The sequence below is a fragment of the Monodon monoceros genome, unplaced genomic scaffold (genome assembly GCF_005190385.1).
Source record: "Monodon monoceros isolate NGI ecotype Baffin Bay Population unplaced genomic scaffold, NGI_Narwhal_1 Super_Scaffold_12, whole genome shotgun sequence".
Classification (NCBI taxonomy): domain Eukaryota; kingdom Metazoa; phylum Chordata; class Mammalia; order Artiodactyla; family Monodontidae; genus Monodon; species Monodon monoceros.
Genome location: NW_021703768.1, coordinates 48,126,896 through 48,152,618, shown reverse-complemented (window position 1 = coordinate 48,152,618; position 25,723 = coordinate 48,126,896). Strand labels below are relative to the sequence as shown.

Sequence of the window (25,723 nt, the reverse complement as noted above, 5' to 3'; positions counted from 1 at the left end):
ACCACAAAAAAAAAAAAAAAAAAAAAGACTTTAGCTTTTTCTCGGAAACAAATGGAGAGCTTGGAGGGGGTTGAAAAGAATGACATGAGGTCACTCTGGTTTCTGTTTTGATAATAAACTGTAGAGGAGGGCACCAGCAGAAGCAGAGAGCTAGTTAGGAGGCAATTTCAATAACAAAGGTGGGGTTAGGAAAACTTGTCCCAAGTAGAATGCCAAAGAAGTTGCTAGGTCTTATCCAGCAAATACCAGAGAGGCCAAGGGAAGAGGCAACCATTTCCTGCTTTCTGTAGGCTGAGAGGTAAAATCCTTGACCAACAGTACTATTCTGTTATATCAGTTGGGGCAGGCTAACTGTGGTATCAGATGAACTACAAAATTTCTGAGACAATGCAATATACGTTTGTTTATAGCTCATATAAAATCCCTCTCCTCCAAATGGTAATTTGAGAACTTAGGATCCCACCATCTTGTGGCTCCACCACATTCAACATAAGGCTTCCTTATGCTGCAGCAGAAAGGATCTTACTTGGTAAGTATGAATGAGCCAGACCAGGAAATGCCAAGCCCTTCTGCTCGAATTCCATTGGCCAGAACTCTATCATATGGCCACACCCAAACTGCAAAGAAGGCTGGGGAATAGAGCCCCTCTGTGCACCCAGGAGAAAGAAGAAGCTGACCTAGTGAAGAGCTAGCCATCTTCTGCTCCAGCTGTGAACGGGTATGCTCTTCATCACCACACATTCCAAGACCTCTTTCTTCAATGCACCAAGAGCTAATTCCTTTGCAGATTTTTTAATTACAAGGAGCTGGCTATTTGTGTGCCCACCACTGTTTTCACTTACCTGCCTGCAACTCTTTAAGCTTTCTGAAAAAGTCTAATTTTCCCTCAGCCTAGCCTAGAAGAAAAAAGCTGAAATGAATGAAGTTGTAACAAACCAAAGGACTAAAAAACTGCTTTGAGGAATATAGTCCACAACTGCTCCACATGCATTTCCTAGACTACTTTATCTGCGCAATTGCTTTATCATTTAGAAATAGATAGGGAACTCATTTTACATGCAACAGAATGGATATGTAAAACCAAGAACAAGAGAGATGGAAGATACGCCTTTTAAATTACATTTGTGTGCACAGTCAGCTCTTAATGATCTGTGCAAAAGAAAAAGAAATATGGATAATATAAAGCAATATACATCTTTTCTTCACTTAGAAATTAGCCACTAACACATATATGCCCATCTCCCCTCAGTCTGATTTTCAGAGCTGGCCTGTACTATCATTTATGACAAATGATCAGTAAACGTTGATTAACTGACTACAGGTTACACCCATAGGAAGATATCCTGAAACTGTAAAATAAAAACATTCCAGTAAGAGTTTAAAATGCACATTTCAATTAAAGACAATTTGATTGTTTTGATATTCTTGTAGGCAGCTAAGGTTCACACATGTTGATAGAACATAATCCCTGGTGCCTCTTTCTGCTTACTTATTACAATTTTTAGTAGCAGTTATAGTTTTTTATATAGTAGCAGTTATAGTATTTTATTATAGTAGCAGTCTCCTGGAAAATACTCAAAAAGCAACAAAATTTTTTTTAAACTGTTAGTGTATCACATAGGATTTAAAATGTAATGATGAATCTAGTATTTTTACAAAATCTTATGTGATACCCTATTAATAGAAGTGTCCTTAGTTTCTTCTCTTATCTCAAATTGATAAGCCTTTCACAAAAATTAAATGATTACCCAGTCATCCTGAATGTATAATAAATTATACAAGTTCTCGCTTCAGTAGCAGGTATATCTAGGGGAAAAAAATATATGCAATGTTTAAAGAGAGAGAGAGAGAGAGAGAGAGAGAAAATTGATCAAGATTCTTACCATTGGTTATTTCATAGCTGTCCAAGGTAGGGTTGGACCACTATTTGAGGGACCTAAAAAAATCTGTGTTTTTTAACATTTGTTTCCAGTGATTATGCAAATCAGGTAAGTTTGTGAAACATCAACCAAGTACAAATGTAACTCCTCCAAGAAGACAGAGCTTCCATCTGCTGAACTGTTTTGTAAACCTACAAGGTACGGGACTTCCCGAGTAGTCCAGTGGTTAAGATTGTGCTCCTAGTGCAGGAGGCCCAGGTTCCATCCCTGGTCAGGGAACTAGATCCCGCATGCCACAGCTTAAGATACCGTGTGCTGCAACTGAAGATTCTGCATACAGCAATGAAGATCTGGCAGGCGGCAACAAAGATCCCACGTGCCGCAACTAACACCCGGCACAGCCTAAATAAATAAATAAATAAACAAACCTACAAGGTACACTGAACAGTTACCAATACATAAAATTTAGAGTAACATAGTACAAATATAGTATATGTTAAAAATTCCAAAAGAATCATGACTGCTAAATAGTTTTACTATGTAAAATTTTTTGTTTTCTTAATTGTTGTTTTGTTTCAAGCACATCATTAAAGTATACTTTATCTTGATGGTATATTATTTAGTCATTCAATAAGATATAAATTATGATAGTTCTCCTATCTATTTGAGAAACATTTTATTATGAAATGAAATATATAAGAATTTTAATTAAATATTATTTAGACTTGGCCTTCACAGGAAATTGTGATATCAAGATATTGATTGAGGGACTTCTCTGGTGCTCCAGTAGGTAAGACTCTGTGCTCCCAATGCAGGAGGCCCCGGTTTGATCCCTGGTCGGGGAACTAGATCCCGCATGCATGTTACAGCTAAAAGTTCACATGCCTTAACTAAAGATCCCATGTGCCACAACTAAGACCCAGTGCAGCCAAAATAAATAAATAAATATTTAAAAAAAAAAGATATTCGTCGAATACACAAAATAAACCACTGCACTTTAGTTTCAGATAATACAGTTGATTCAGAGATCAGTTCCAGGGCTTACCTCGTGGTGCAGTTGTTAAGAATCCGCTGGCCAATGCAGGGGACACGGGTTCAAGCCCTGGTCTGAGAAGATCCCACATGCCATGGAGCAACTAAGCCCGTGTGCCACAACTACTGAGCCCGAGTGCTGCAACTACTGAAGCCCACACGCCTAGAGCCCGTGCTCAGCAACTAGAGAAGCCAACACAATGAGAAGCCTGTGCACCACAATGAAGAGTAGCTCCTGCTTGCTGCAACTAGAGAAAGCCCTCGTGCATAAATGAAGACCCAATGCAGCCAAAAATAAATAAAATTTATTTAAAAAACAAAAGAAATCAATTCCATAACATTTAAAATCAAATTAATCATAGCTAATGTCATAATCACAGTAAGTGACAATCCTTCACGGTGGAAAACCATTTGTATTAATATTTTCAAATGATTGGGGTTTATAGGAAGATAATTATAATACTGATTTTTATGATAGTTTAAGGGATATTTGCATTCCATATCTCACTTATATCCTGTCCTGGGGATATAAATTTTATAGACGTCTTAGATATCTGCACAGAAGGATACCAAAAAGAAAATGATTTGTCTGAAACTCATAGTTTGCATTTTCAGTGCCAAAAAGAAATTATGTCATTAAGCTTGGCAAGATATAGACACATTGGGGTAAGGGTTGGTAGTCACCTAGTCAATGTACCTATCACATTGCAATCATTGTTCTTCCTCTGATGATAGCAAAGTTACCTTTAATTTATTTTTTTATAAATCTTTGTTATTTTTATTTATTTAATTTATTTATTTGGTTGCGCCGGGTCTTAGTTGTTGCAGGCAGGCTCCTTAGTTGTGGTTTGCAGCCTCCTTAGTTGCAGCTCTTCAGCTCCTTAGTTGTGGCATGTGAACTCTTAGTTGCGGCATGCACGTGAGATCTAGTTCCCTTACCAGGGATTGAACCTGGGGCACCAGCATTGGGAGTGCGGAGTCTTAATCACTGCGCCACCAGGGAAGTCCCAAAGATATCTTTTACTGTTTTATTTTTTTAAATTAATTAATTTATTTATTTATTTATTTTTGGCTGTGTTGGGTCTTCATTGCTGCACCTGGGCTTTCTTCAGTTGCATCGAATGGGGGTTACTCTTTGTTGTGGTGTGCGGGCTTCTCATTGCGGTGGCTTCTCTTGTCGTAGAGCATGGGCTGTAGGCACGCGGGCTTCAGTAGTTGCAGCACACAGGCTCAGTAGTTGTGGTGCACCGGCTTAGTTGCTCCACGGCATGTGGGATCTTCCCAGACCAGGGCTCGAACCAGTGTCCCCTGCATTGGCAGGCAGATTCTTAACCACTGCGCCACCAGGGAAGCCCCAAAGATATCTTTTAAATGTATATAAAATGCACATGAGAAAACATTTTTAAAGCATTTAAATAGCAGCTTCACACAAAGTACTTCCAATGACTTTTCTAAAATTCCTTTTTACCTTCTGCACACTTATTTAGCATCTACTGTTGGAAGGCTACTATTCTAGGCGCAAAGGATACAAGAGAGATTAGATAAAATCTCTGCCATTTCATTGGGGAGGCAATAATAAATATCAGAAGAGATAGGTTATATGTAAGAAGTTTCCCAAACTGCAGCTCTCTGGGCAACTATAGCCGAATCATATACGGTGTGTGTTAAAATGCAGATTATGTATCCCACTATCTAGACCTACTAAATCAGCATCTCTGGAGACACATTTCCAGGAATCTTCATTTTAACAACATCCTGATAATCCTCGGTCTCAGGAAAGTTTGTGAATCACTGGTAAAAGTTAAATCCGTAACAGAGTGACATAGAGTAAGAAGTTGCAGGGTAAGGATTCAGTAAATATAATTATTCACAGGAGATATTATTGTCTCAGTTAAAAAATCATAGAAATTCTACAAATTACAGAGTTTAATAAAGACGAAGTATACACAATAATTACAGAAAAATTAATAACATTCCTATATTTACAATTAGAAAATGTAACTTAGAAACACATATACTATTTATAATAGCCACAATAATTATAGGGTTCCTAGGAATAAATCTAACAAAATATGTGAAAAACCAAAACAGAGAAAAATCAAAACTTTATTAAAAAACAAAGAAGATTTACATAAATAGAGAAATAATATCATGTTCATAAATGGGTCACTTCAATATTCTAAAGATGGCAATTCTCTCTAAATAAATGTTTAAGCTTTAAGGCAATGCAAATCAAAATCCTAACATAACTTTTCGTTCAAAAAAAAAAAAAAAGAAAGCTGTTCTTAAAATTTACGCAGAAGAGTAGAAGACAAAATCCAAGGCAAGACAAATAGACAGTGGAATAGAACAGAGAGCTTACACAGAAAGACATGTGTGTGAGATCTTAACAAATGTGGAGGGAGGGGGGAAGATACCTACCACTCATATCACAGCAAAGGGCTAATCTTCCTACATATATATTAAAAGACTCCTAGAAATTGATAAGGGGAAAAAAAAAAGGCCACAACCTGATAGAAAACTAGAGAATAGAAACAGTCTACAGAAATGGAAATGACTTTTAAACATATGAAACAGATGCTCAATCTCACTCACCTTAAGGGAAACACAAATGGAAACTACAGCAATCTCCTGTATTTCATTTATCAAATTGACAAACATCCGAACATTTGATAACAAATGTTACCTTAACTGTGGTAAGGCTATGGGGGGGAAAGATACTTTTATAGATTGCTGTCAGGAGTGTACATTAGTGCAAGACTATATAGAGGTAATAGCTAGCACAATTACATATGTACTTACTCTCTGAACCAGCAGGTCCACTTCTAGGAACTTACATAGTGTATGCAAGGGTACTCACTGTAGCACTGTATGTGATGATGAGTCTGAAGGCTAGAGCATGGTTTTAAATTCTAGCTCTACCACTTACTAACATTATGTTCTTCGGTAAGTTACTAAATCTCCCTGTGCCTTGGTTCCTTCATCTGTAAAATGGAGGTAATGATAGTATGTATTCTTTGGGTTGGCGTGAGGATTAAATGATTTAATCTATATAAACAGTACTTACAACAGTACCTGGCACATACTATACATGTGTTAGCTGTTGATAGTAACATCACAAGACTACAAACAACCTACATATTTATCAATAGGAAACTTGTTAAATAAATCATGGTAGAGTCATACAACACAGAGAGGAATAAGGTTTTTATGGAAGTATCTCAATATATATTGTTTAGTGAAAAAAATAGGTGCAGCAATGTATATAGTATTTACTATTTGTGTAAAAAAAAAGACAGAAACAGGAAGAATATGCTGTGTTTAAAAAATTATTTTTAATCTCTCAAAGTATATCAGAAAAGCATAATGAGAGATGAGATACAGGGAGATTTTTCACTGTATGACTTTTTGATATGCAAGGCATGTGAATGTATTACCTGTTCAAACATACCAGTTTAAAAACAATTCCAGATGGATTACAGATCTAAATTTAATAAGAAAAAAAATAGATTTTAGAAAACAAAAATGAGTATATTTATAACCTCAGAAAAAGAAACCATTTTTTGTTTGAGAGGCAAAAAGCACAAAGCATAAGACAAATATTGATAAATTTAACTATATTTAATTTTTTAAGACTTAAGAATAACAAGACTCCTCGTAAAATTAAAATATAAGTCCTATATTGAGAAAAGATATTATAAAACATACAATGGGCAAGTCAACAAAAAAATATAAAATAAGTACATATGACTAAGCCAGTGCTTATTTTTCTAAGCAAATGATATGAAAAAGGAATTCAAGGAAACTATCTCAATGACTAAAAAAATATATTAAAAGATGTTCAGTATCACTAGGAATCCTGAAAATGTATACTAAAACAACAGTGAGGGGACTTCCCTGGCGGTCCAGTGGTTAAGGCTTCACCTTCTAATGTAGGGGGTGCGGGTTCGATCCCTGGTTGGGGAGCTAAGATCCCACATGCCTCGTGGCCAAAAAACCACAACATAAAACAGAAGCAATATTGTAACAGATTCAATAAAGACTTTAAAAGTGGTCCACATCAAAAAAAAAGAAGAAAGGGGAAACAATAGGACCCCAAGCCCTTCCTCCACATCCTTGCTGTTTAATTGGAACTTCAGTGTGGCTTTTGCAGTTCTGATTCTGAGTGAGTGCTGTCTTTGATTCCCGCCTCAACAGGATGAGCATTTCTGCAAAGGTATATACGGCGGGAGAGGAGAGGGGTTGGGGGAGAGTGAGAAAGAAGAAGGAGGAGGAGGAAGAGGAGGAGGGGGAGGGGAGGCGAGGCGAGGGGGAGGGGAGGCAAGGGAGGCCGGGTGACCAGGGTGAAGATAGGGAGGAGAAGGAAAAAACCAACAAGGTTTACAAATATGCACAGATTAGGAAACAGTAAGTAAAATTTGAGGTGAAAATGGTCTAATGTTTTTAATATGACTTTATATTAATTAAAATTTAATATTACTTCTTTTTTTTTTTTTTTTTTGCGGTACGCGGGCCTCTCACTGTTGTGGCCTCTCCCGTTGCGGAGCACGGGCTCCGAACGCGCAGGCTCAGCGGCCATAGCTCACGGGCCCAGCCGCTCCGCGGCATGTGGGATCTTCCCGGACCGGGGCATGAACCCGCGTCCCCTGCATCGGCAGGCGGACTCTCAGCCACTGCACCACCAGGGAAGCCCATTAATATTACTTTAATAAATACTTGATTTGTCTTTAGTTGATGATGGATTGGTTGGTATTATGTGTGTGTGACTATAACTACAAGGAAGCACGTGAGTGGCTGTGTTTGAGGTTCAGTCCTACCTCCCAAACCAAGGAATAACCACACTCCCTTATTTGTGCCTTGATCTTGAAGCATGCTAAATGGCTTGTTAATAACCTTTAAAGATGTGGTTTATTCTGGTTTTTTGTTGATGTGTTGTTTGTTGCTGGGACGAAGAGTCTGCATTTCATAATCACGGGTTGAATTTACGGACTTTCAGTGAGTGTGAAGAGCATTAAACTTTAACTGGAGAATAGTTTAAGTGACTCATTTGAGCTCCTGATTTTTAGAGCCTGCTTCACTTTCTTATCCACTCCAAGAAGCTTTTATCTAACTCTTAGAATCTGACTATAAGTATGGTGATTCACATTCAATTTTTTTTACATTGTATAAAGAAGTCGAAAGCAAGAAGAATTGGTCAATACAGAAATTATGTGGCATCCTTTTGTATTTTATAATAATATTAATGGAGAAATTCTAACCAGGGCCTATAATAATTTCATTTCAAAATTAGCAATAAAACAAACTAATAAAATGTATCCAAACTGAAATATAGATTAGAGAAATCAATGACAGAGATATGCATTCTCTTAGGTTCTCTTTATAACGTACTGGTTTCCACTTTTATAATAGTTTAGTGATGAAGCATCTCTCCCTTGCCTTGGATCACATTTCTGTTTTTGACATTTACGAACTTAAATTTTGTTATGCTCTTTCCACATAATTCTTCTATTTCTACTTACAACAGCACTAAAACTTCTGTTTACTGGTTGACTATATCTCTCCACATTGATGATTTTTCTGCATCAGTACAACAGCTTGATTAAACAGATTATTTTAAAAGGAACATTCACTTCTTTAGACTCTGATGGGATGCTTCAGTATATGCTAATCACATTTGTTAAACTTTCTTTGATACCGTTCGTTATTATAAATTTGTACCTACTTTGTTTTTATTTCTATCAGCCACAAGTTTCTTTGTAAGGTAGTCATGAAGAAAATATTTTCCAGCTATTAGAAATCAGTGTTCAGGTGTTTCTCCATATATATATCCAAAATAGCATTAAGAAGTGTGAACATTGTTTGGTTATTTCATTGTGGATCTCTTTTTATTGTCTGTTTGTGTTCTCTGGGTGTTCATATCATCACCCAATTTAGTATCATCTGTGATTTGAATTAATGTGCAGTGTACCTCTATGTCCAGACCAAAAATAAAAGAGTTAACATTCTTCCGAGATACTTTAAACTGAATGCAATTTAATATCCAAAAACAAACAAACAAACAAACAAAAAATGTGATGGGACTTCCCTGGCAGTCCAACGGTTAAGACTTCGCCAATGCAGGGAGTTTGGGTTCAATCCCTGGTCAGGGAGCTAAGATCCCACATATCTCGTGGCCAAAAAACCAAAACATAAAACAGAAGCAATATTGTAACAAATTCAATAAAGACTTTAAAAATGTTCCACATCAAAAAAAAAAAAAAGGAACAACAACAAAAAAGAAAAAACAGTGAGAAATCATTTCACACCCATCTGACTGGGAAAAATATAAGGTCTGAAAACATCAAATGTTGGCAAGGATTTAGGGAAACGGGAACTATTAATACAATGTGGTGCTAGTGTAAATTGGCACCACTTAGCAAAGTCTATCAGTCAAGGAGAGTCTGTCAGTCAGGGTCCTCAGCTGCAAGAAATAGAAACAAAGTAAGTTAAACATAAAAGGTGTTTATTGAAAAATATTGAGAGCTTACAGAATCTCCACAAACGCTGGATAATAGGCTTGGAAAATGTAGGAACAAAGTCAAGCTTTGCCGACAAACTAGAGCTAAATTTATGCCAGTGAATCAGTCTGGGAAGCCACCCATGCCACTAGCAAACACAACTTCTTGTGTCTCTAGCTTCAATTTCAGAATCCTGGGAGGAGGGTTGTCAGGGAGTTGCGGCAACTGTGAGCTCTAGCTGCCCAAGCGGGTGGCAAAGTGAGTATCATGCGTTTTCAGCTTCTTTAACGGGAGGTGAGCTCTGCCTCTATGAAGTCATAATAGGAACTTCCTCAAATATAGACAGAGGATTCAGATACAGGGCAGCCAAAAAACAGCAAATGTCCGTAGAAGAGAACAATCTATTCCATGACCAGCAGTTCCATTTGTAAGTATAAACCCTAGAACTTTTTCTCCATGTGTACAAGAAAATAGTTGCTTGTATATTCCTTGACACATTGTCTCCAGAGGGAAAAATTAGAACTAACCCAATTTTGTTCATTAGAAGGCAAATGAATAAATGGTTTAGTTATACAATAGAATACTCTATAGTATTTAAATGAGTGAGCTACATGAATCAACATGAGTAAAAAACAAAGTTGTAGAAGAATACATACAGTATGATACTATTTCCATAAAATTTAACCGTATACAAAATTACAGTATATATTGAGATAGATATACTAATGAAAGTATAAACACATGCATGGAAATGATACATAGCTACTTCAGGATACCTTTGGGAGAAAGAAAAGGATTAGGATAGGGTGGCGCTTTAACTGTAACATTTTATTGCTTTAAAAAAAAACATCAGGGCTTCTCTGGTGGCACAGTGGTTGAGAGTCCGCCTGCTGATGCAGGGGACACGGGTTCGTGCCCCGGTCCGGGAAGATCCCACATGCTGCGGAGCGGCTGGGCCCGTGAGCCATGGCTGCTGGGCCTGCGCGTCCGGAGCCTGTGCTCCGCAATGGGAGAGGCCACAGTAGTGAGAGGCCCGCGTACCGCAAAAAAAAAAATAAAATAAAAATAAGCTAAATTTGGAAAATATTAACATTTGCATAGTGAACAATATTATTATTTCACCCAGATCCCTTTGGATCCCTACTGACCTCAATAAATCACTTGCACACAACTTTCTGCCTCAGGTCTGCTTCTGGGAAATCTGACCTAAAACAATCTATCAACACAAGCTCCTACTTCCCCCCAATCTTTGCCCATAACTCTACCTTCCCTCTGTTGCCTATTGGTGAATGTGCATGTTCAGATCTGAAAACCCAAATGGGGTGGTTTTCATTCCTTCTGTTTCTCCAAACCTGTTCTGTCATGATCAACCAAAGACTTCCATATTGCTAAATCAAGGGCCAATTTTGGTTCCCAGCTTATTGGGCGATCACTTCCCTCACCTTGAAACACTTTCTTCCCTTGCTATGATAAAAGTTTGGATTCTTGTTCAGCAAATACTCATTCTCCTCACCCTTCCACTGTAGGTTGAATATGCTTCCCACTCCCCTCTGATGTTGGATTTGGCTATGTGACCCACTCTAGCCAATGAAATATTGGCCAACCCGATGTGAGCAGAGGCCTTAAACATGCTTCAATAATGTGAGCAGAGGCCCACAAATCATGTGGATTTTGGACTGCCTCTTGTACCCCAGTTGATCTTCTCCAGGTGGCTGCTGACTCTTCAATCTGGGTTCCAGAAATAACACACATGGGACAGACTTAAGCTAAATCTGCAACCTAAAGCAGAGCCACCCAGCTGAGCACAGCCTAGATCTACTGAACTGCAACCAATCTGCTGACTCGTGGGCATGAGAACAGGTATACTGCTATAAGCCACCGACCATGGAGTGATTTGTTATACAGAACTATCGTGGCAATAGCTGACTAACACACTTGCCTTCCAGGAAACCACACTCTCCTGATTTTACTCAAATCTCAGGACTATTCCTCCTCATTCCCTGATGGCTTAATAGCGGGGTGCCCCAGGACGAAGTTCTGAAACGTCTTCTCTAGTCTCACTCATGGTGCTCTTAGCCATTTTCAGACCAGAGAATAAATAAATATCATGTGGAAGCTCCCAAATTTATATCACCAGGCCAGACCTCTCTCTTGAACTCCAGACTGGTATAACCAACTTCCTACTTGACATTCCCACTTGGATATCTAATAGGCATCTTAAATTAAATCAGTCCCACAAACAACTCCTGATGAACCCCCACCCAACTGTCTTCTCTCAGTCTTCCTTTTCTTAGTAAATGGCAGCTCTCTCCTTCCAGCTGATAGAGGAAAACACCCTGGAGTCATCCTTGACCTTTTATGTCCGCCTTTCACACCCCACATCAGATCCTTGTGAAATCTTGTTGCTATTACCTTCCACTCCACTCCAACAGCTCTGGCCTCCTTGCCATGCTGTGAACGTGATCATCTGGGGCACGCTCATGCCCTGGGCCGTTAGCCTTACAGTTCCCGATGACTGGAATGCTGTTACCCAGATAGACACACAGGCTTGCCACCTCATCTCTGTACAATTTTGGCTCAAATGCCTCCTTCACCTGAGGACTTCCCTAGCTACTTTAACAGTGCAACTCGTCACCTCCCCACCTCCAGAAGTCCCTATCCCCATTCCTTCTTTACTTTTCTTCACAGCACTTATCACTACATGAACACTCATACTTTACTTGCTTATTCATCTGGGGTCTGTCATCTCCAACTAGAACGAAGGTAAATGAAAGTATGTTCCACAAGAACAGAGGGTTTTTTTTTTTTTTGGTCTGTTTTGTTAGCTGTTGAATCTTCAGAGCCTGGAACATAAAAGCACTGAATATATATTTGTTAAATGAATGAATCCATTTGATCTTTTGCATACTTGAAATTTCATAATTGTATATCGATGGGCAGAGAGTGACAAATGCAAAGACAAATATTGTTAAGCAATTGTCTCTAGTTCCCAGTAGCCAAGACTACTAAATGACATGGTTTTATTATGAAAGCAAAGTTTATCTAAAAGGAAGGAGAAATCTTTAGTTTCACTGAAGCTGGGATTCTCTTAAATTTGAGATTTCATGTTGTTTGCTTTTTCTTTTTTTTCCTGAATGGCTACTATGGGGGCTCTCAACATTTTGTATAAAACATTTAAAATCTCTCGTTGATGCAGTAGGATTAGGTGATGGTAGGCAACTACCTGTATGTGAGGAAAACATGCTTGTGGCCCACTGAGTGTTCTTCCTACCCTCCCTCCCCGGTAGTCTGGACCCTCTTGTTGTGATTTCATGCTTAAAACTCACAGCACAAACTCACAGGCCAGGTTTGTGAGGTGCATGGGCCAGGACTGCAATCCCTGAGGTTATTTTTCCAGTTTCTAGAAGACAACTCAATTCTAGTTCTTGGTTTTTGCCTCCTGAACAAGTAACTTCTTTTGTAAGTAACAAGTAACTCTTATTTTGCCCTCCAGCTATTGATGCCAGGATTCCAAAACATGAGAGCGGTTAGGAGGCTCATGATCAAACACAAAGCCAGGTAAGGTAAAAAATAATGGAGCGCTCGTACACACGCCTGACGTTCATCCTCACCCCACCACTCAAGCCAGCCGTGGACGAGGAAAAGTCAGTGTGCCAGAGTGTGTTGGCTGCAGCAGCAGCTGTTACTAACCAGGGCAGAAAAGTTAACTTAGATTATAGACAACTTCCTCTTCATTGCTCTAAAAGCCCCCTTCACTCCCCAATATTTGCGGCAATTCTCCAGTTTTTAATAAGCAGGGGATGGAGCTGACCCAAATTGGGCCTCTCGCCGCCGTTGGGTCTGGCCTCCATTTCAGATAATGAATTAACCCTCCGAATAGCCTTTTCAGGAGCAAGAACTCCCCTTTTTTCTCCCTCTCCGCCGCCAGCCTCACCCTGGGCCAGGTTTTCCTCATTTCAGATTTTTCTGCAACTCAATCCTGAGTCATGCATGACGACAGTTTTCACACTATTTATGTTAAGCCTCGAGATGACCTCAGGTGATGACATTTGTGCTCAGAAAGAAATGTAATTAGTCTGGATCTCCCCGAGCGGTCCTCGGTCCCCCGTCCCGGCCGCGCTTCGAGCTGCGGGGCGCCGAGCCAGGCGGAGGTGGGGCGACCGAGGCCGCGCGCCCTTCCCGGTCGATCCCTCCCGGGAGGGAGGCTCCTCCCCGCGGTCCCTCGCGAGTACCTGGCGGCGGCGGCGGCGGCAGGCGGTCAGGGGGCGGCGCTCCGCGGCGTCACGCGGCGGGGTGGGAGAGCGGGCAGGTGACACCCGGCGGCCTCCGCCCCTTTTCCAGCTCGGTCGGCTGCCGGGGCAGCAAGGCCCGCTGCGAGGAGCTCCGCGCTAGCGCCGCCGCCCTCTGCGCCCGCGCCCGGGCACTTGGGCTCAGCTCCTCGCCGGGTGAGTGTGGGGCTCCCAGCCGGTGGGCCGGGGCCAAACTTTTCCGAGGCGCTGAGGAGAAGAGATGGGGGGAGGGAGAGAGACGCCGGGGGCAGGGGTCGAGAGCAGCCCAGTGGAAAGAACTTGGGCGCGGCGCGCGGGGAGTGGGATACGGGTCCCGGAGACTCGGGAGCCCGGCCAGGCCCTGCCTGGACTCTGGCGGGCGCTTCGGAAGTTGTCGCCGCGCCGTCTTTGGGTGCCCAGGGTCGAAGCCCTTCCCGCCGGAGGGAGGGGCCGCCGCGCTCACCTGCGACTTCTCTGGGAACCCACCGCCGCCCCCAGCATCCCAAAGGGACGGTGGTCCCCGCCGCCCCTGGGCTTTTGAGCCTCTCCCGAGCGCTCCCGCGGGACAGGGCCCAGCTGTTCCGGGCGGGAGGACAAAGGTGCTTGCGGGTGGGACTGGGAGGGAGAGGGACCTGCTCGACCTTGACCTCCGAGGTCACTTTCCCAGCTCCTGGATTTGGGCTCGCTCGCCCCCCCCCCGACCCCACCCCCCAGAATCCCCGAGCCCCTTTCTTTCTGCTTTTTCCCCTCTGGGGCGCTTTTGTGTCCTCGAGGCCGGAATGAACTTGGGGCGTTGCTCTTGCAGCGGGCGCTGCCTCTTTGGCTCCCCGAGCTGCATCCTGTCCCGACGGCAGCTGCTGGCTGAGGAGAGTGATGAGTACACAGCGGTGGAACAGGTCGTGCCGGAGATGGAAATCGGAAAGCCTGTTGTTTCATCTTACAGGGTATCGTTGGCTAGGAAATGGGCCTTGTCCCCTAATCAGCCAGCGCTGATTCAAACTTACCGGATGCCGAGAGAACGCTCTTGGGAAAGCTGCGACAGGAAGGATATGGCCTCTACCCCTGTCCAATCGCTGTGTGGTTGGGAAAACAAGTCGCACAAAGACTGAAGAATAGTTTTAGCGAGCCAAGCCTTTTTCCTCTTGCTGAGCTGTTCCCTCGAAAAGCATTTTCATTTAACCCTGTACTCGCAGGTTACTCTTTATTTCACTTCTCGCTTGTATTGCTTAACTGCTGTGAAAGAGTCTTCGATACTTTGGGGTTGCCTCCAGCTTCTTAGCCATCACTTGTTTGTTAATTCCCTTATTTTGTAGTTTCTGCTTCTACCACTGGCCAGGAATTGTTCTCCTCAAGGTCACCGACGATTAAAAAAATATTTTCCCCCCAATGGCAGACACTTATCGAATGCTTCTCTGCCCGGCACTGTTCTAAGAACTTGTATCAACTCTTTTAATCCTGGCAACAATCCTATGGGGGTAAATAAATGATAACATTATCATTTTACGGATAAGGAAACTGAGACACGGGAACTTGCCCAGGACGCACAAGTAGCAGGAGGAGATTCCAACTCAGGGGCCCTGGTCCAGTGTTGAGGCTATTAACCACTGTGCATACTGCCTCACCTAGAGTCCCTTTCTTCATCCTTACTTTCTTGAAGTCCTGTGCTTTTTCATGTTCACTGACTAGGCTCTCAGTCTCAGGTCCTTCTTTTCCTTCTTGTGTGACTTTGTACTCATTTAGATTTTCTTTTCATAGAATTTTATTACTTAGGTTATCAGTGCTACTTACCCACTTAAAGATTCTGTGCTTTCCATGTATCTGGGGGCTTCCCTGGTGGCGCAGTGGTTGAGAGTCCGCCTGCCGATGCAGGGGACGCAGGTTCGTGCCCCGGTCCGGGAGGATCCCACGTGCTGCGGAGCGGCTGGGCCTGTGAGTCATGGCTGCTGAGCCTGCGCGTCCGGAGCCTGTGCTCCGCAATGGGAGAGGCCACAGCAGTGAGAGGCCTGCGTGCCGCAAAAAAAAAAAAAAGAAAAAAAAGATTCTGTGCTTTCCATGTATCTTATTCAGTTTTAGTGTAGCATATGTCAGTGCATACTGTAATATTCCATTTGGACTTGCCCTGCTTTGCCCCAAAGCATTTCTAGTTAGCGTCATTTATGTCAGCCTCCCTCCCTTTTATTGTAGTCACCCAGGTGCAAAACAGCAGTCAAGTCTCACATCACACTTCTCCCAATCATGAAACCTCTTCTGTCGGCTTTTACCTTGTCTCTTCCTTCTAGCCTTCCTCATTCTCACCCCCGTTCCCTACTCCTCTTCACCAGTCTCCCTCTTCCCTACTCCTGAACATTCGTTTATCACTTATGTCATTTTTCTTTTTACTGTTGGTTAGCTTCTTTCATAAATGTTCATGGTCCACAGAAAGATTGTTAACAACTTAAGACTTTAACTCTTCAAGCCTTACAACTAGTAGTTGCTTGATAAATGTTTGCAGAATATGATGCAAGATGAATTAATGTAGCATATATTGGGTGGGTTGAATAATGGTGGAAACCTTTTTGAAATTTTTAAGCTGGGTTTTACAGGGTGTTAAGGATGCGTTGGTAGACATGGGGGACCTGGCAGGCTTTGTAGAGGACGGGCAGGGAAGCCTCTGCCAACTCCATTGCTGCAGATAGGAACCCAGCTACCCTGGCTAAACATTCCATTTAGAAGGGTAAGGAAGTAGGGCCATATCAGCAGAGAGCCATGAATCCTAACCTCATCCTAGCCAAACAAAATATGAAGCCACACAGAGTTACAAGAAAAACCCAATTTCATTGAAAAATATAACACATACACAAAAATGCATAAAACATAAATGAAGAGATTACCACAGTAGATATATATTTAGCAGTAGAATGACTGTCTTCTTCTGGCAGTAGATATGATAGTTGAATGAGACTGCAGAAAAGCCAAATGGGAATCTTTTCTCAAAACCTCTGTATAAGGTAATGTGGGCCTGGACTAATCCTGAGAGGCATTGTCGAGGAAGAATTGGCTGTGTTTGGGGAGGGTTGAGGAGAGGAGAAAAGAAAACTGGAAGGAGGTACCAAAACGGTGAGATTGGCAAGCCAAGAAGAGAGTCTGGACCCCCTGAGTGTGAGTCGACCAGACTAAATATTTTGCCATTTTACCTTTGTCTCTCTCTATTTATTTATTTATTGGCTGCGTTGGGTCTTCATTGCTGCGCGTGGGCTTTCTCTAGTTGCGGCGAGCGGGGGCTACTCTTTGTGGCGGAACGCGGGCTTATTACTGTGGTGGCTTCCTTGTTGCAGAGCACGGGCTCTAGGCACGCGGCTTCAGTAGTTGCAGCACGCGGGCTCAGCAGTTGTGGCACATGGGCCCTAGAGCGTGCGGGTTTCAGTAGTTGTGGCGCACGGACTTCAGTAGCTGTGGCATGCAGGCTCAATAGTTGTGGCGCACAGGCTTAATTGCTCTGTGGCATGTGGGATCTTCCTGGACCAGGGATCAAACCCATGTCCCCTGCATTGGCAGGCAGATTCTTAACCACTGCGCCACCAGGAAAGTCCCCTCTCTCATTTTTTAAATGCATGTTTTCCTACATCCTACTACATATAGAATTTTAGTATATTGTGTTTTCCTTATAATACATAGTAAGCATTTTTCACCTGTATTTTCCAAAACTCCTATTGTCTGCCTTATATTCTAAAAATTATAATGTAATTTCCTTAACTAATCCTCCGTTTTTGGATAGGTATATTAGCAACAGTTATAAACAACTTAAGTCACAGTAATGCTTACCTTTGCAGTTATGTCATTTTACAAATTGGGATTTGTTTCTTTATGCTGGACAGTGGAATATACTTAAAGCCTCTGACCTCAGGTACTTACTGGTCGAGTTGAAGAAATAAGACTTTTTGGGCTTCCCTGGTGGCGCAGTGGTTGAGAGTCCGCCTGCCGATGCAGGGGACACGGGTTCATGCCCTGGTCCGGGAGGACCCCACATGCCACAGAGCGGCTAAGCCCATGAGCCATGGCCATTGAGCCTGCACATCTGGAGCCTGTGCTCTGCAACGGGAGAGGCCACAACAGTGAGAGGCCCACATACCGCAAAACAAAAACAAAAACAAAAACAAAACAAAAACAAAAAAAAGAAATAAGACTTTTTCTAGTTTGTTTAATTGCTTATTCTCCTTGGTGTGCTACATGTGCAAACATCAGCTTTAGAATATAGAAGAATGCTGTTTACCAAACAATTTTGGAGCCTTTGTATATACAGTATCATGTTAAATTGAGAACTAATCTTGAGTTTCAATAAAACACACCATATAGCATGGAAAGAAGCATGCCATAAACACATTTTTAGAGAGGAATATATCTTATATGTATTTCTGTGACTCATCCAATTTGGACCATTCACATGTTATGAAATAGCTGAACACTAATGCAAATTTAGCACTTTATAAGATTGGTCTTTTTTTTAAAAATTGAGATTTTTAATTATTCCTAATTGATTTAGATATATTAAAAGCACATGTTATTGCCTTGACAAGTAAAATTATCCTTTTTGTTAGTGATAAATATTTCTAAACAGATCATTATTCAGAGGAACTAAGTTACCATATAACATATAACTCATAAATGTGCCATGTTAAAGACAAATCTTCATCCACTTGGAGAAGCATTACAGGCCTTGAGCACCAGCAGCCCAGCTCCTTTGTCCCCTCTAACATAAGGTATAGAGCAAAACCTAGCCAAAATCGGGGAGTTTCAGAAGTTGCATACTCAACAAACATTTGAGTGTCAGCTTTGCATCAGGCAAAGTAGTCGGCAGGGTGCTGAAGCCTGTCCAGATCTATGTGGGTTCAAGGGAGGTAAACACTTAGAGTACAGTGTGGAAAACTGTGATTAACACAGAGTGTTGGGGAAGCCGAGCAGAGAAAGGCAGACAAAGTTGTCCTCCTGAGCCAAAAGAAGGAAGACTGGGAGTTGGGGCAGCGGAGAAATGGGACGAGGGTGGGAAATCAAATTCAGGCTGAGAGCACGCAGGTGCATTCAGAGAATTGGAAACACTGTAAAATCACTGCAGAGGAGGGTGTGAGAAGAGGTTGCCTAGGTATGCACAGCTGGCTTACTGAGAGCCTTGATTCACCTAGTAAAGATTTTGGATTTTATCCTACAGACAATGGGGAGCCAGTGGAGCCCTTTAAGAAGGGAAGGGACCTGTTAAGATTTGTATTTTTTGTTGTTGTTTTTTTGGCTGCATTGGATCTTTGTTGCTGCGTTGGGTCTTCGTTGCAGCGTGCGGGCTTTCTCTAGTTGCGGCGAGCAGGGGCTACTCTTTGTGGCAGTGCGCGGGCTTCTCATCACGGTGGCTTCTCTTGTTGCGGAGCTCGGGCTCTAGGCGCACGGGCTTCAGTAGTTGTGGCACACGGGCTCAGTAGTTGTGGCTTGCGGGCTCTAGAGCGCAGGTTCAATAGTTGTGGTGCACGGGCTTAGTTGCTCTGCAGCATGTGGGATCTTCCCGGACCAGGACCCGAACCTGTGTCCCCTGCACTGGCAGGCGATTTCTTAACCACTGCGCCACCAGGGAAGCCCAAGATTTGTATTTTGAAAGCACCTGTCTACATGTGCAACTTAACCTTTCTGGAACCTCCCTTTCTGCCGTGGAGGCTTTATCTCCTTTATCTGATCTGGAAAGGACAGCTACCTTCACTATTTACATGAGATATCTTGATTATGCTCAGTGTACATAACAATTTGGGAATAAAACGATCTTGTGCCACATGTTTATACAAAACTCAAGCCTGCATTTAAGTTTTTACCTGCTTGCTGAAAATCATGAGGTGAAACGTTTGGGCATCTTTTAGACATCAGTCCTAGTTGCAGTCAGGCACTTTCTGTGCATTTTCTCAGGAATTGTCTAAAGCCAGCAAGCTCTGCACCAGAATCCTCACAGCACACATGGGTGCAGAAAAGTGAAGAAAGGTGCTCAGGTGAAGAAGCAGAAAGGGTGCTCAGCTAGGGTACACGGTTACAAGTGCGAAGCTAGGATTTAAACCCAGCTATGGTTACAATGTTCAGGTTCTTCCCCCTCTGCATACTAACTCAGTGGGTTGATGATTTAAAGGGTATGAGAGACACTAGGGCTCTGATATCCAACGATAGTTTTGTGAGGGCATAAGGACAACCATAAACGTAAGATTTAGACTTTTTAGGGTCAGTGGTAGAAATGTGAGAACTAGAAAAAGAGGGTTTGGCTAGTTGTCCCTCAACTAAATACAGCCCCTGCATTTTTCTGCTCCTTCCTTTCCATCCCCAATTGTGGGATTTTGTCTTAATAGCACATTTGTGATGTATTTGTCTGCTTATCATAACTCAGTGACATAACATGGACAGAGCAAAAGGAAAGGCTGCTTGTATTTAAGGGGGACTTATCCTAAGTCTGTATGGGGCTTCCCTGCCCTTTCCTCTTCTTTCCTTTTTCCTGCCTTCTCTAGGCAGAGAGTGCTGTGTTGGATCCCGTGAGCCAAAATGTTTTATGTCTGAGAAGCAAACAAACAAACTAATGAATGCTGACCTCACATTTTCATCCCTCTGCTCTTTACCCTTCAGTTCACTAGAAGGCACACGCTTATACCTTCAGTCTTTGAAGAATTTCTTTGAAATTCTAACAGGTGTGACTTTAACCTGAAGAAAGAAAGAAGGTAGAAGTCACATTCTTAGGAAACCAGAGTTTAATGACTGATTATTTAATAGCTTATTCCTGAGCAAACATGGAATTTAAAAAATGAAGTTGTGGGGCTTCCCTGGTGGCACAGTGGTTGGGAGTCCGCCTGCCGATGCAGGGGACACGGGTTCGTGCCCCGGTCCGGGAATATCCCACACGCCGCGGAGCGGCTGGGCCCGTGAGCCATGGCTGCTGAGCCTGCGTGTCCAGAGCCTGTGCTCCGCAACGGGAGAGGCCACACCAGTGAGAGGCCCGCGTACGGCAAAAAAAAAAAAAAAAAAAATGAAGTTGTGAGAACCACTATTCATTGTTCAAAGGGAGGGGGAAAAAAGGATAATAGATGTGATATTAAACATTAAATATAGTTAATATTTTTAAAATTAAAAACTAGAAATATTAGGTTGAACACATGCAATTGCCGTTTCTCTAGGAGAAATATTTGTATATTGGCAATTGCATATGGTTCATCCTAATATAAAGACAATCCTCTTGACACCTAACCAGTCGACCCTACGAGCCCATGCTTCTCATTTCCCCAAAAAGCAGACCAAATGCTGCCCAGGCATGATGAACACCAGTTCCTAGCAGCCTGTTCCCTGCTCTGATGGCTGGCTCGGTGGCTGTATTTATTGCAAACTTGTTGGTGCCAGTTATGCTTGTTATTGTGATTAGATAATTTAAATGTGTGTAAATCTATAAAGTGCAAAAGGGAAAAGGTATTATTGCTTCTGTGAAAGGAATGTTGAATTCTCTGAAAAGATTCCATAAAAGTGAGTGCCTTAAAAAGTGGGCAGGAGAACGAACTGTAAAGAATTGGAGAGAAAATTGTGAAAACTTGAAAGATAATATCCTGAGCTTGCTTTACAAGTTTTGTTTTTTAGTTTTCAATCCACTTAGAACATTAAAAGTGGAAATTGTAGAAAACAAATTCTGAGTATGGTTTACATGAGAAAAATATCGGGGAGGAATTCTTCCTCAAAGAAAATCTTGAAACTGCTTTGGAAAGTTGGCAGTGAATGCATACTTATATGTCTCAAGGTAAAGTACGTATTTATGGGGTGTACATAATTTTTTAAAAAATATTTTATTTTTTTGGCTGCTTTGGGTCTTTGTTGCTGTGTGCGGGCTTTCACTAGTTGCGGCAAGAGGGGGCCACTCTGTTGTGGTGCACGGGCTTCTCATTGAAGTGGCTTCTCTTGTTGCGGAGCACGGGCTCTAGGCATGCGGGCTCAGTAGTTGTGGCTTGTGGGCTCTAGAGCGCAGGCTCAGTAGTTGTGGCGCACGGGCTTAGTTCCTCCGCGGCATGTGGGATCTTCCTGGACCAGGGTTCGAACCAGTGTCCCCTGCATTGTCAGGCGGATTCTTAACCACTGTACCACCAGGGAAGCCCAGAACATCAATTTTCAAGGTAGTATTTTTTTCCCCTAGAAATGAATTGTAAAAGGGATTTATTTATGAGGTAGGTTCTTATTAAAGAGGATCTTGAATCACTTCATGTATAATACTTTCAATAATAGTTTTGGTAAAGATGGAAAGATATTCTTTAAATTAACATTGGTTCTTTTTAAAAAAAATCTTTTAATTAAATTAAATTTTTATTTGGCTGCACCACACAGCATTTGGAATCTTAGTTCCCTGACCAGGGATCAAACCCGTGCTCCCTCCAGGGGAAGCATGGAATCTTAACCACTGGACTGCCAGGGAAGTCCCGTAAATTAATGTTGGTTCTTGGTAACTCATTTATTATGGACATGAATGAAGGTAAACCCTTTGAAAGCATTTCTCCAAAGGTGCCAGGGCTAGGCTAATAAAGTTTAGGTTCTTATAACGATATACAATAACAACTCACATTAGGTAGATCAGGGTATTTTTAGACCTGAGATTGGTCTATGGATGGACATTAGAGGGTCCATAAACTCTCCAAAACATCAGATTTATGTATACACATCATCTCTAGGGAGGTAGCACATAGCACCATAGTCTCAAAGGTTAAAAGCTATTGATTTAGGAAAGACATGAAATAAAATATATAAAATGCTTAATGAAGTTTAACTTATTGTATACATGTACAAGGATTAGCTTTTAATGTTAAGGTTGGAATTAGACATATAATGTTGACATGAACCAACTGTGCAGACTTTATCCATGTTATAAGGACACAGTACCGATAGTGAGGCCCTAGAAAAGAGAGATCTCCTTCATCCATGGTAGTTTTCATTTCTGTTTTCCTGGTTCTCTGGGAAGAAAGGTTTCTACTTATTAAGTGTTAAATCAATATTCACTCATTTATGAAATAAACATTGGCAATTTTCTGTGTGCTAGACCCTGGAGAAATAGAAATCTAGAAGTCAACTCCTCTTCTCATTTATTTCTTTATCTCATGCCCACATCCAAATTAGCAGCGGTCATGTCAGCTCCGTCCCCGAAGTGTATCCTGAATCCATCTATTCAGTAAACTCCTAATCCTGCTGCCTCCCTACCATCAATTCTCTACCAAGCAAGTAACTTAATTTTTAAATCATAAGTCAGATCATGTCACTGCTTTGCTTAAAAGCCTCTGATGAGAGTTTCAGTTTTATAAGATGTAAAGAGTTCTAGGATGGATGGAGGTGATGATTGCACAACAATATGAATGTACTTAATACCACTGAACAGGGCACTTGAAAATGGTTAAGTTGGTAAATTTTATGTGTATTTTACCATAATTTAAAAAATAGTCATACACACGAGTTAGACAAGGTTCTCAGAAGAAACACATTTCGTGTATATAGGCTTTAAGTGAATTCAAAGCAATGGATTTCTTCTAGGACAATAGGCTTTAACAAGAAAGCTTTTTCTTCCTTTTAATTCCATTTTTGTATGCATACTTGCTGACTCATATGCTTCTGGCATGGATAAATTAAGGGAGCAGTGTCTGCATGTAAGATGAGATGTGATCAATATTACTGATCCATGTGTAGCCTGGCGAGAGGACGGGGAATTCCCATCCTGAGGTGGCACAGAGCTGTCCTTTGCAACATTCTCATAAAATTGGGCAAAGAGTTCGCACCGCAATGTTTACGGAAGCAGGAGGGATGGGGAAAATACACGTAACTACAAAAGCAAACTCTAATGCATGCAAGGATCATTAGGTTGGCAGGTATATTAATAAGTGAAAAATCTGGAAGTGTAATGGTAGAACATAAGGCTTGTACTGCTTCTGTTTTAGTGCAAAAATGTACTAGCCCATACGCTTAAGTGTATGGCCCACAAATTGAACAATTTAATGTTGACATCATATCCATGATATTATGTGAAGTTTTTGCTAAGGGGAAACTAACTCGTCCAGCCTAAAATGTTTCTTTTAATCTGTATTCTGTTCTTCTAGTCATGCCATTAATAGTGCTCATGTTATCAATTTCCCCCTTTATTGAAAACAATAAACATTTATTTAAAACAATTATAATCCTTCTGGGGGCACTGGAAGCACAATGTGGTGATCATCTTGCTTTTACTTTTTTAAAACATTTGAACTATGATTTTGCTAGAAGTAGGAGGCCCAGTGATGGAATATTAGAGGAATGGAAACTGACAACGTGTGAAGGTTTAGAGGCAAATACATACTTGTAGCTTGGAGCGCTGATATCTAATATACCATTGATTCCACTAACTGGAAATAAACACATTTAATCTTGAAAAAAATAGTTATACAACAACAACAACAAAGAGTCTTTGATGGTTTCCCCTTGTACGTAGAATAAAACCCTGGCTCTTTCACTGAGGCCTCAAGGCCCTGCATGCCCACTTCTCCGAGTTAGCTAGCATCCACGTCCTCTTTGTGCTCTGCTCGCCGTTCCTCTGACATACTGTTTGTCCCTGCCTCTGGGCCTTTGCCCTTGCTGTTGTCTCCTGCAGGACTGTTTGCCCTTAGATCTTCTCAAATGTTCTAGAGCTTTCTGGCTACCCTTCTAGTGTTGCTGCCCTCTGCCTCTGGTGACCCTATCACATCAGTCTGTCATGTTTCCTTTCTTCATAACTTTTGCCACATTTGTCTGATGTTTGTGTTTATCTTTGTTTACTTACGTGTCTTCCCACAAGAAAGTAAACTGTATGAGAATAGGGATTTTGCTGTATCCCTCATGTCAAGAAGGGTGCTTGGCACATAGTGGGTAACCCAGATATTTATTGAATAAGTGAATGGAGATGTGGTCCCTTCCCCCAAGGACCTTACAGTTTCTGATACTGAGTCTCAGGATCCCTGAATTGTGCTTGTGAGCGAGGTCTCACATGGCGAATAGGCAACTTGTTCTGCCCCAAATAAAGTGATGTGGGGAAGGAGAAGGAGAGAATGATGTTGGGGCCAAAAGAGTCAAAAACACATCAGCTGTTACCTCTCATTCAAGGATGGAGAGAAACTTTTCCTCTCTTCTATCTCCCTCCCCATCTAAAAGAAAAATATGAGAAAACAACATTATAGCTACGTATCAATATTCAGGCATGAACCCTGCCCAAGCCAAGCTTAAAATGAAAATCACGTAAGATATCTTTTATCACATTCCCAGAAACACCTGACTCCCCTGGACCATTTGCTCTTAGAGGATCCATTATGAGCACTCAGTTGTATTCGTCAATCAGATTGTCTTGCGAAAATGAGACAAAAATCTTCCCAATCTTTCTATCACTCCAATATTACCTTCTTTAGCACACATTTCCCCAGTGACAGTCAAAACTCACCCTTTCCATCCTGCTGTCATACCAAGGTCGTTTTGTGCATGGATAACTGGACTTTTGTGTTCATGTTTTTCATTAATATTTTTCATGGTAAATATAGGAAAAAGGTTTATGATATAGATAGATTCTCTATGCTTGACATGGAAAATCATACTTTCACATAATCAGAAAAGTTAGACTACTTTCTGACTACGATAATAGATTGTATGCTGATTTTAGAAATATAGAAGACTTGTAACAAAAAAACAAAACAAAACAAACTTGTAACAAAAAGAAAACAGACATCACCCATAATCCCACCAACCAGAAATTACCATTGCTAACATTTTGGTAAATTACTTTGCAGCCTCTTGTAGGCATTTTTTCAAAGGTTGTCAGAGTTTTTCTTGGGGAAAAAAATTGGGAACTACTTAGTTGAAGAACAAACCATTTCCTAGTATACTTAAAAAACAACCACCATCACCACCTTAAAAGCATTTTTAACATGGAAATTTTCTTTCTTTCTTGTTTTAAAAACTCATATTATGGAAATTTCCAAACATTTATAAAAGCAGAGAGAATACTATAATGAACTAGATGTACACATCACCCAGGATCATGGCTAAT

The 25,723-nt window shown here is 41.4% G+C and overlaps 1 protein-coding gene across 2 annotated transcripts in view; it reads left to right on the top strand.

Annotated features, from left to right (window-relative positions):
- The first annotated feature begins 13,642 nt into the window (after positions 1–13,642).
- ELOVL7 (ELOVL fatty acid elongase 7) overlaps positions 13,643–25,723 on the top strand; it is a 71,634-nt gene continuing 59,553 nt past the window's right edge. Inside the window, exons 1-2 of one of the 2 annotated variants that reach the window (XM_029216416.1) lie at positions 13,751–13,854; positions 14,483–14,621. The gene's annotated coding sequence lies outside the window, so the exon portion shown is untranslated. Of the gene's footprint in view, positions 13,855–14,482; positions 14,622–25,723 lie in introns of both variants that reach the window. The other variant, XM_029216415.1, reaches the window with a different exon arrangement.